Source organism: Lathyrus oleraceus, chromosome 5 (genome assembly GCF_024323335.1).
Source record: "Lathyrus oleraceus cultivar Zhongwan6 chromosome 5, CAAS_Psat_ZW6_1.0, whole genome shotgun sequence".
Lineage (NCBI taxonomy): Eukaryota > Viridiplantae > Streptophyta > Magnoliopsida > Fabales > Fabaceae > Lathyrus > Lathyrus oleraceus.
Genome location: NC_066583.1, coordinates 36569860 through 36581156, shown reverse-complemented (window position 1 = coordinate 36581156; position 11297 = coordinate 36569860).

Here is an 11297-nt window from a genome sequence, read left to right as displayed (position 1 = left end):
TGCTAGGATATGTTAAATTAACTGGGAATCGAAATTAGGACCAAGGATACCGTAACGACACAATTTGTTTTTCAAAAACTCCCTCTTTATGCGAACCAATCTGAATCATGCCACTATAACTCAACCTATGTCCCTCGTTCTCTTTCGCTCCTTTTCATTCAAGCACAATCACATTGAGCCCGTTATCCCTTCTCGTACATATTTAGTTAACCTATTAGTGTTTAATGATCTTATTTTGAACTTTTTTCTCTTTTCTTCTTCTTTTTCTCGGCTCATCAAATTCAAAGAGTCTGCTCCGTTAGGCTAAGTGGTTGGGTGAGAACCACCTAACTTAGAGGGAACATATCTTGTCGTTCATTTTTTTTCTATCTCAATATTTTTTTCAATTTGGCTTAGAGATCATACACATATTTGCACCGGTTACTTACGTAGTGCGTGCACAAGGATGATGTTGACTGCTATTATAAACTACTTAGGATCTACTTTGAAAATTCGGATCCTAAGGTGTTGGCATAATGGTTACTCAAATTGATGTCACATAACAAGGAGGTTTAGGGTGTTAGAACGGTATCGGTGTTACTGAAATTTCCTAAGTTTTTCTAACAAGCCTAAAGTGTAACAACCTACGTACTTTCAAATGTGTGTAATGAATCAAAGTGAATTTTTTTGTTGGGGTCAAATCTAAGGGAATTCGATAACAAGTGAAACAAAATCATGCAAACAGGACTCAACAACACATGTTACGACTCGACCAGAAGCAAATAAAATGAAAACAAAAATTGAACTAGAAAGCAGTAAGTAAAGCAAATATAGAAAACGATAAAAGTTCCTCCCCCACACTTAAACCAAACATCATCCCCGATGTTTTGATGGAAGGTGGAAAAAGAATTGAAAACTTGGAAATGACGGCTACTGATGGCCTATGCCTCGTGCTCGTCCATGCCCACCTCGTCCATGCTGGTAAGGCGGCATACCCACATGATGGATGTATTCTTGAAAATCCTCCACACGTACCCTCATCACCACCATCTCGTCAATCAAGCCCGACATGTTGTGCTCACTCCTGCCAGCATAGTCATTCTGGTGCTGCTGGATCTGCTGGATGTGCGTCATCATCTCAAGTTGTTGAGCTTGTATGTCGTGCATCATCTGATCGTGTGCGGCATCTAGTGTGCTACGACGTCACATCTCAGTAAGGACATCGTCAAAGGAGCTTCTGATAGCGGCATAATCATCCATCCTATGGGGCTGGTGTCCGGAGGACGTACCTGCAAAAGTGTCAGAAGTACTGTGTGTGGGGTGTGTGTGTAGAGGTTTTGGGAGCATCATGCTCCATATCATCATGATCATCATCATTTTCATGGCCCTCATTAACCTGAGCGTCAATGTTATCGCCATGTTTTGGGGCATTCAAATCAAAAGTCCAATTTTGCATATTTTGGACATCAATCCTTGTGGAGCAAGGAAGGATAATACTCTTAACAAATTTATTCCTAACCATCAAATAATACCTTCCATCTTGTCGGTTACTTATCATGTGCATACTGTGGCAAGCGTCCTTATCAAGAAAGGGTGTGGGCAATGGCACTAACGTGTCCAGCTCGGTATGAAGATTCATCGCAAGGGCTAAAGAGGTGATCAACCCTCTGATGCAGATAACACTTGTGGTCCTGTGAGCAACATATTGCATATGTGCAAGCATAAAAGGTGTAGGATTAACCCGTGTTGGTGCAAGTGCACAATGCAGAAAATAAAGCTCTTTGGAATTGACTTTTCCATTATTTTCTCGTCCAAAAATTGTATAGGCCATAATGCAGTGCAAATAGTGAATTGTTGGGTTGTGGATGCCGGTGGATTTGAGACCTTCCCAATCAGTGGTGGTCTCACCGAATAGTCACTGCCAGAAGCGGAAAGCATCAAGTGCCCAATCGCTTTCTAAAGGTCCTTCACAAGCCCAACCTTCCCCATGAGGGAAATGCAACAAATAAGCAATTTAGTCCTGGCTAAACTCATAGCTTATATTGAACATCCTAAATTTAATAGTACCCGAGACGCGTGCTACACTGGGTTGAGTGGAATAGTAGAAGGAACTAAGAAATTCGTAGGTAAGCCTAAGATACATAGGACTAGTCATGGCACAGAAGTCAGTCATTCTCAAGTTTCCTAACATCCATCTAACACTACTATACAACCCTAAGTCACACAAAGCAGTTTCTTGAGCATACCTAGTCGGCGTGACTTAACGGTTGAACAATTTCACATACCTAGCTCTTTGGTTTTCTCCTTTTGTTCCTTCCGCGAATTCTATTCCCATGAAATCGATTTCCATTCTCGGTCTAACGGCTCTTGGAGGAATTTTGGAGATGAATTAAAATTTGATAAGGGTTTGTGATAGAGAATATAATGAGTTGAAGATGAAAGAAGTTGTTAAAGTAAAGGTGAACAAGAGGTTTTAAAGAGATTGGGTGAGTTAGTGGAAAGTTTGAAGGTCAAGGAGGTAGTGGAGAGGCAAAACAATGAATATGTGGTGGTTTATGAGAGTGGATTGTAAAGAAATCACGGGGGGAAACTTCAAAACTTATACTACCTCTGAGGCCCAATGGAGGCCTAAAATGCGCAATTTTGGTTTTTTAATGCTAATGGCGAACACCATTAGCTTAATGGAGAATGCCAAAGGTGTAAAGTATGCATAAATTTAGTTTTTAGTTGTGCTTAGGCTATGTAGATGTTCCTAAGGTTGTTCCAATGCAATATTATTCGTGTAAACTCGATAAAATAGCATTATGGCCATGAGTAGATTGTATGGAATATGAGAAATAAAGTAAAGCATATAAAAATAGACAAAAATAATTGATGGAAAGTAGAAATATTGCATTAATAAAATGAGAAGTCGTGGGTGTAAGACCTCAATTTGACCCTAAGATCCCTCATGTAATTTCATCATAAGCATTAGCATTGGGATCATACCTTGGCATCCTCCTTACCCCTCTTTCATTGGGTTTGTTTTGGGAGAGATCACCAAGAACTTTGTGATTGTATCATACTTTTATTTTATCATTTCACTAACCAAAATATCAAAACTATGTCTTTGCATTTGCCTAACTCTTTTGTAGATAAGGCATGATCTCATTGATTTATCAAGTGAACAAAGAGCACAACCAAGAATTGATCCAAGAATGGTTATGAGCATCATATATGAGTCCCAATGTTCTCTACATGTTATATTGATCAAGTTTTCTTCAAGAGTTTGAGGGTGATTTGCCTTGGAAACCCTAGTTTGACTAGGTATCTTGAGTAACTTCTCCAATAAGCTATCTCACCAATTGATCAAATTTCTCAAGGAGACACTTCAAAATTAATCATATTATGCATATATGATCTACCATGAGCCTAGAAAGTCAAGAGAATTAGAAGTTAGCAAGTTGGTTGATGGTGGTTGGCCAGATGAATTCATCTGATCAAAACTGGGTCTCCCTAGATCCTATCACCTAGAATTTTTACTATATGAAAATGATTCTAAGAGAAAACTTACTCTAAATGACATTACAAACAACTTTCATGTTGAGACCTAGAGCTATTTTTGCTTGGAAAATCATTTTCTATGTTGAAACATTATAGGTCATTTTGTCTAAACCCAAATTTGAAAGTCAACTTCCCAAGGCCATAACTTGCTCAATTTTTATGAGATGAAAGATTTCCAAGTTAAAAAATCAAATTCAATGTGTCTAATTCAACTTTGATGTTTGGAGTGGGAGCTAATTCAACTTTTTTGAGCATGTGATATGAGGTTACATTATAGGTCACTTTTGACCCATACCATTGATCAAGTGATTTTTTCCAAACTTCAAAAATGCATAACTCTATCATTTCAAATCCAAATGACATGAAATTTGTGACCATTTTGAATGTCTTTGAGAGAGCTACAACTTTTCTGAAGACACGTTTCTCATTTGAAGCACATATATAAAGTTAAGCAAGGTGGAATATTGAGACATATGGCTTGACACTTAGAAAATTTTTGACATGTCAAATATTTCCAAACTTCCACCTCAAATTTCTTTATGATACAAACTCCAAATGGAAAAGTGTTGAACATGAAAGTTATTCCTCTTGATCTCACCTTTCCAAAGAGCTCAAATTCATTCATTTTGGACAAGGAATGCATAGGCTGCGCATGGCATGAACATGGTGTCATCACTTGGCAATGATCAAACTTCAAATCAAAATGTACACTTGCCTTGCAATCCAAGCTGAATTCAGACTTTCTCACACTCATTTGTGGACTTATGGCAATGATTTTATGGGTCTATGCGCGCCCATGCACCCATGCATCATCAATGACCAAATTTCGAAGTGGATTTCAAGTGTGCAAAAAGCAATGGATTCAGCTATAAATAGAGCCTCATATGCTCAACATTTCACACACATTCGCGTCAGCTTTAACCCTCTAACTCTAACCCTCACATTGCAAAGGATAAACCTGAGAAATTCACTTGAATTTGAGTTTGAATTTCCACTGTTTTGAAATTCAAATCTCCAGGAATCCACAGCCTTTTGAGCATTCAATCCTTCTTCTGCAAGCATTTTGAGTGAGATCAAGCACGAGCAAGATCAATTGAATTCAGACCTCCATTGAAGGTATTTTCCAGAAATTTTGATCTCTTCGATTCTCTCTAATTCTTACTCAATTCTATTGATTCTTTGGTTGTCTGAAGTCCTACCAATGTAGGAAAAAAGATTGAATTGCTTAGAGGCCAAATCGAAACAACTCAGTTCATGTACCTCAAATTTCAACTCCATGTATCTCTCAATATACTTGGAGTTAGAGTGAATTGAGGCCAGATTCGAACTCAGTGCCATTTTTACTTTGAGATCATGACCTTGTTTTTAATTTTGGTGATGGTTGAAGGTGGACCAGTCCGGTGAGGTCCACCGGAGAAGAAGACCGGAGCTACAGCTCCGGCGATATTTTGGCATCTCTCACAACCATAGGATCCATCTAATTTATTTTAATCCTGAGCGTTCTTTCTGATTACCAAGGTTATGGCGCACTGACTAGAGTCCATCGTGGATAGCGCGTTTGTGACCACTTGATCTGCCACCTCAATTAATGAGGGAGATCAAGTGGTCCACATTTTTTCTGATATTTTAATTTTTATTTTAATTTCATTATTTTCAATAATTCATATTAAATTCAATATTGATCCAAAAAATATGGGACTTTCACCAAAAAATTTCAAATATTTTTCTCTTCCATATTCTGAATTAAAATTATTTTTTGGATCATTATTAATATTTTTCATGAATTAATTGATTTTGCATTTCTTTTTAATTTTTTAAAAATATTTTTAAATGTCCAAAAATTATGAGATTTTTTCTCCAAGGTCCTTTGACCTTGTTTGACATATGATAAATCTCATGGTCATTTCTTTAGTGTTTTGATGAGATTTTAGGAATTGGACAAACCATATTTAATTTAAATGCTCTATTTTAGTATTTTAATTTGAATAAATGTCAAATAAGTTTGTTGACCAATTGTGATGACTTGTTTATGTTTGACTCTTGTTGTTGGGCCTTGGTCAAGGTTGATTTGACTTTGTCAAATTAATATCATTGGATTTAGGGGATTGATGGAATGTACATTCCATCTCCCAAAATGAATGGATGATATTAATTTGGTAAAAATCCTCCTTTGACCAATTTGTGTTTTGATCCATTCCCCTTCCACTTCATCTTATTCCCTTTCTTAATTCATTCATTCCATTTTTGGCCTATGATATCTCATAATCTTATGGCTAGTTGATTGAAAAATTGACATGAGTATGGATGAGATTAGGCCACACCTTTTGCATATTCTTTTTGTGTGTGGTATGTTTCATGAGCATAGTCCATTATACTATGTCTCTAACATGCATTAACATCAAAAAAATTATTGCCCGACCTCAAATAGTTGTGACTTCTACATAAGTCCAATTACGATTGCTTAACATAGCGCTAAATTTGTGACATAAAAGGCATAAGCATTCTAGTTAGTGAGATTGTAAGTCTCCACTGTTTCATGGTATTGTGTGGAAACTTGGCCTTTTTTTCTTCCTTTGAAAGATGTCTTGGTTCAAGGATCCTTGCTTGTGATAAGTGGGTTGAGTGTTCTCCAAAGAATGACTTCAATTAAAAAGCAAAAGCAAAACAATACTAAATTCTAACCAATTAACTACTAACTTTTAATTACAAGTCCTTTACTTTAATGCCATTTAATTTTTGTTTCTATTCACTTGCCATTGTTCATATCATTCTAATTGTTTATGTTAATGCAATTTTCACTTTGTCCATTTGGACCATATTGTGTGATATATTTTATTTGTATATACTTTGCTTGTTTGTGTGGTCTTTGACCATTAATATACATAATAACAAAAAAAAACCTAAAAGACTTTTGTGTGGATTATTGGCTTGATCTTGGACAAATGGACTTAGAATCTAGGCAACATTCCTATGCTAAAGGACTTGGCCAATGCCAACTTATTGAGAAACCAAGTGCTTGCAATCTGAAACTTCATCTGATACATCATTCTAGATCCTTTTGAGTTCATCTGCAACTTAATCATTGTGAAGCTGTTATTTTGAACATATGACTTGTGGAATTCATCTGTTACATGGGCCACTTTGAAGAAGATCATGGAATGGATAAGCTTGGATGTGGCCATCTTTATTTGATGCCTTGCTCTTCAAGATAATATAATTGAGCGTTTGTGTGTTGCTTGATTCTAAAAGTCCAAGGGAATTCTGGGTTTTTATTGACATTCATGTTTATTGGATTGCTACCCATTTGGTCAGATCTTTTCAACTCTAAACTTTTAATTTTGTACATAGGATAGTCTCTTCATCTTCTCCCCATTTCTTTAATTTCAAAATCTCTCCCTCCATTTTTTAAAATCTTCTTTGTGTGAACTATTTTTTGTTCTAAACTTTGACCACTTTGCGAAAAAGATAAAAACTTTGGCCTTATGCCATTGCATTTTCAAACTTCTTTTCTTAAATCAAGCTTGTAAATAAATTTAACTATACTTGAACTAAACTTTCAAAAAAGCCAAAAAAGAACTAACTCATTCAAACCATTTTTTAGGCCTTCGTGCCTTTCAAACTTAAATTTTGTTAAAAGCAATGCATCCACTTTGAAATTTGTATCACGAACTACGAGGTTTTGATCCCTCATTTTTATGTTGGTACGTAGGCACAAGACCGAAGGTCTTGTCAAACACAAAAATATAATTAATGAATTCTTTTCTCATCTCCCCATTCTATTTGTTTGTAAACATCACTTTATACCAAGTACATATGCACACAAAAAGGGCTCCCTAGGAGTACCTAGGACACTTTGGGTGCTAACACCTTCCCTCCGTGTAACCAACCCCCTTACCTGTAATCTCTGGCTTTTTATTAGTTTTGATTTGAAAACTTCTTACTTTTGGGTTTTGTTCGTACTTTTTCCCTTTTCCCTTGGAAACAATAAAAGCGCGGTGGCGACTCTTGTTACTTGATCTCTAGCTTGTCAATTGCTTGATGATCATGAATTTACCGCTACAGAAATTAAGTGGCAACTCTGTTGGGGAGTAATCTCCAGTGGGTTTAGCGTATTTTTTGTGTGTATATATTTGTATATATGTGATGTTTGTATATATGTATGTGTGATATAATCTGCTTGTTGTGCTTGGTGATCTCTGAGTGGTGAGATAAGTTCTAACCCGAACTTGAGTGCAATTAAATAAGAGGATGGTATAGTCATGTTCGACTTGTGTGGAGTAGTCCTTAACAAGTTGGCTTGGGATCCATCTGCTCAGTGGAGACTCCTTTGGATTTGGAAATGTCACACAAGTATTTGTGGTTAGGCATTACTATTTTTAATTGGGTCCGAGAAGCTGAGGACCTTAAAACATTTAACCCATCTTGGCCTATTTAGGACGTATTGCGGAAACTGTTCAAGTGTAGACTTGATAATAGTTGTTACGCGATACTACACTCAGACGAGTTTCTCTTGAGAATATTACGGGTCGATGAGTCAGTCATCTTAACCTCTAATATTCGATAGATGGAATTAAGCTCTGGGAACTTTTTAGAACATGATCTACATGTTTTTATCCTTAGTTCACTCCTTTGGGATGGTTCTTACCCAGACTCCATGCTCGTGACTTACAACAAACCCTTGATTCTTGGTTGATCCAATCAAGTCTTGTCAATATCAATGGAACTCGGGTGTTGATAAGGTCTAAACCATAATCCACCAAAATGGATGATTGATCTTGACAAGGATTTGATTCATCCCTTGACCTTTGTTTGCCTTGTGTCTGATCCCTTATTTGTGATTGTTGCATTCATGCATTCATGCGCATCATAACATTCATCACACGAAAATTTCAAGGAACTAAGGTATCATTTGCAAATATTTTCAGACCATGGATTATGGACGAAGGAACACTAAGAAGTACAGTTTCAGATGTCCCGACTTGAAAGAGTTAAGAAAGCTAGCATCTTTTGTATTAGATCCCTTGGACTTCAAACAACGTCATGGGAAGCTTCTGTCCATCTTGTCTGCTGATGTGGGTGAAGGACTCTTGAGTGTGCTAGTGCAGTTCTATGATCCTCTTTACCATTGTTTCACTTTCCCAGATTTTCAGCTTGTGCCTACCTTGGAGGAGTATTCTCATCTTTTGGGGATACCTATTTCTAGTAGAGTTCCTTTTAGTGGATTGGAGGAGATTCCCCGATCTAGTATTATTGCTGAAGCTCTTCACTTGAAGAAGTCTGAGATAGAGGCTCATTGGGTGAAGAAAGGAGGGTTATTTGGGTTTCCATCTATTTTCCTCATCAAGGAAGCTACTACTTTTGCTCAAGCTGGTAGTGTGGACGCTTTTGAAGCTATCTTTGTGTTGCTCATTTATGGATTAGCTTTGTTCCCTAACATTGACGGTTTTGTTGATGTTAACGCCATTAGACTTTTCTTGATTGGGAATCCTGCGCCTACTTTGTTGGGTGATATGTATTTCTCTTTGCATCTAAGGAATTCTAAGGGTGGTGGAACGATTTTCTGTTGCATTCCTCTTTTGTACAAGTGGTTTATTTCGAACTTGCCTCAGACCCCTGCTTTTGTGGAGAACAAACAATGTCTAAGGTGGTCTCAGAGACTTATGTCTCTCACTAATGATGATATAGTTTGGTATGACCCATCTTTAAGCAGTTTGGAGATTATTGATAGTTGTGGTGAATTCTCTAATGTGTCTCTCGTTGGTACACAAGGAGGAATTAACTACAACCCTACTTTGCCTCGTCGTCAACTTGGGTTCCCCTTGAGAGACAAACCTAATAACATATTGTTAGAAGGTCTTTTCTATCAAGAGGGTAAAGATTCCCAACATTTGAAGCAGAAGATTATACATGTTTTGCATAATGTGCATAGGAAAGGAAGATCTGAGCTTGGTCCGCGCAATTGTGTAGCTTTGGAAGCTTACACTCTTTGGATGAAGAAGAGAGCTATGGATTTGAAGATGCCTTATCCTTGTGAAAGACCTATGTTTATGGCTGTGGTTGAGCCATTAACTCTCCCTAACCAAGATGTAGAGGAGTTGGAAGACACACTCGCCAAGATGAAGCAAGAGAAGGATATGTGTGAAAAGTGTTTCCGTGCTTTGAGAAAGAAGCATGAAGAGTTGCAGTTGGAGTCTAAGGACAAATATGCACATATTGAGCTACTTGAAGACTGCGTGACGAAGAGACAGAGAGAGCCAGAGGTTTCATCTTCTAGCATGCCTCAGCCTTCCGTTGCTTGGAAGAAGATTGTTGATCAGCTTGTCCTCGAGAAGACTCAGATGAAGGCTTCTTTTGAGACCGAGATCCGTCGCATTCAAAGGAAGTACGCGCCTTCAGCCAGATCTTCTGACATTGTTGTTAGGGATCCTTAGGATGACTAGTCTCCTTTTCTCTTGTATCTTTTTATCTTGGTTTCTGAAATTGTACTCAGTGTAATCCTTCCAATTTATATAAATAAAAAGAGATTTTTGGTCATATCAAATTGTTGCAATTTCCATTTAAATATTATATATTTGCAAATGATATAGTAAGTTCCTTGAAAATAAAAATAATCAAGCATTGCATTTCATGCATCATTTGCATAAGCAGGTTTTCGCCAGATGTCTGATTGGTGTTTCTTATGTGCTTTAGCCAAGCTGATTCACTGGTACAATACCCGAGCCAATATCTGAAAATCATGGAACATTTGGAGCAAGAGAACAGAGAGCTGAAGGACGAGATCGCCCGCCCGACTGCCATGATGGAGTCAGTTCTTGCTTCTCAGAATCAAGCTTCTCCAACACCTGCAACTCCTCCTGCGAGGACTATTACTTCAGAGGTGACTACCTCTACCATGCCTGCTGCTACCACCCATTTCACGCTGAATATGCCTGCCGGATTCCCGTGGGGAATGCCGCCCAACTTTGTGTCTGAAGGCTTTGCGCCTACATTTGCTTCCATGCCGACATCTAGCCCGGTCATGTCCGTGCCACCTCCCGTTGTGCATACTTTGCCTCACGTAGAGGATACCATCTATCATTCCGAGCAGTCTGAGGGTCCGGATGTTTTTGAGAAGATGGACGAGATGAAAGATCAGTTTCTTGAGCTGCGCAAGGAATTGAAGACGCTGAGAGGTAAAGATTTGTTTGGAAAGAGTGTTGTTGAGTTGTGCTTAGTGCCCAACGCCAAGATCCCAGTGAAGTTCAAAGTGCCTGACTTTGAAAAGTATAAGGGGGACTCTTGTCTGCTCAGTCATCTTGTGATGTATGCCCGCAAGATGTCTACTCAGACCGACAATGATCAATTGCTTATTCACTACTTCTAAGATAGTCTGACTGGTGCTGCACTCTGTTGGTACACGGGGTTGGATAATGCAAGCATTCACACTTTCAACGACTTGGGAGAGGCTTTTGTGAAGCAATACAAGTATAATGTGGACATGGCGTCGGATAGAGACCAGTTGAGGTCTATGTCTCAGAAGGACAAAGAGACATTTAAAGAATACGTGCAAAGATGAAGGGAGTTGGCCGCCCAGATCACTCCTCCTTTGGAGGAGAAAGAGATGACTAAAATCTTCTTGAAAACTCTGAGTTCATTTTATTATGAAGGCATGATCGCTAGTGCCCCCGATGATTTTACCGAAATGGTAAACATGGGGATGAGACTTGAGGAAGGAGTCCGCGAGGGACGGTTGTCAAGAGATAAGGCGTCAACAAGCAAGACTTTGGAAGGAAGAA